Raw genomic sequence first — 755 nt, forward strand, 5'->3', positions numbered from 1 at the left:
AAAAAAAAAAGCCCAAATCCAAATGACTTGACAGATGTCCTTGGTGATTAAATTTCAGCACATGCAGACTGGACTGCCTGCAGAACGCACCCCAGCTGTAGACAGAGAAGTTAACAGCTATGTTTTTAGCTTGATTCCTTTTAGTAGTAAAAGGATGACATAGATGAAATACTCTATCAGTATACTAATGTACATTATGCTTGTCTATAAGCCTCTTAATTTGTTTAAAATAATACTGTTGTTAATTATGGAAATGAAGCTGCACCAGTTATGTAGTAAGCTTACATAGAAACACTTACTATAGCTCTTTGCATGGGAGATGGCTAATTTATAATATGAAACATTTTTTAGTAGAGTTGCTACCAGAGAAGCAATATTAATTACCTCTTTGAATTAACATTGATCTGAAATTTAAAAAAAAAAGTATTTGTGAGCTTTTCTATCTTTCTGTTAAGTTCTTATTCAACAGTGAGGAGTGGTGTACAACTTCTAGACTGCTCAGCTGTTCACTGGGATATGTATTAGCTGGGTAGACCGTTGTCTTCTAAAGGTACAATCAATGAGCAGTTTTGCTTTTGTACACTGTGGAATAAGTACTTCCTTGGATTTCTGCCTGATAATATTGCACATGAGGACCCTTAGTTGTACAGCAGTTCAGAAACCATAATGCATTTTAGATTCCTTTCCAGACTGCCATTTAAAAGAAAATAATCATAATGTAGTCTACTAAGGCTTAGATTCTCATATTTTAGTTT

General features: G+C 34.2%; 1 protein-coding gene across 1 annotated transcript in view; it reads left to right on the plus strand.

The window, feature by feature from the left end:
* RALGAPA2 (Ral GTPase activating protein, alpha subunit 2 (catalytic)) overlaps nt 1–755 on the plus strand; it is a 129,103-nt gene that overhangs the window by 61,713 nt on the left and 66,635 nt on the right. The gene's annotated exons all lie outside the window — the stretch shown is intronic.

Source organism: Haliaeetus leucocephalus, unplaced genomic scaffold, assembly GCF_000737465.1.
Source record: "Haliaeetus leucocephalus isolate CR32 unplaced genomic scaffold, Haliaeetus_leucocephalus-4.0 Scaffold450, whole genome shotgun sequence".
Lineage (NCBI taxonomy): Eukaryota > Metazoa > Chordata > Aves > Accipitriformes > Accipitridae > Haliaeetus > Haliaeetus leucocephalus.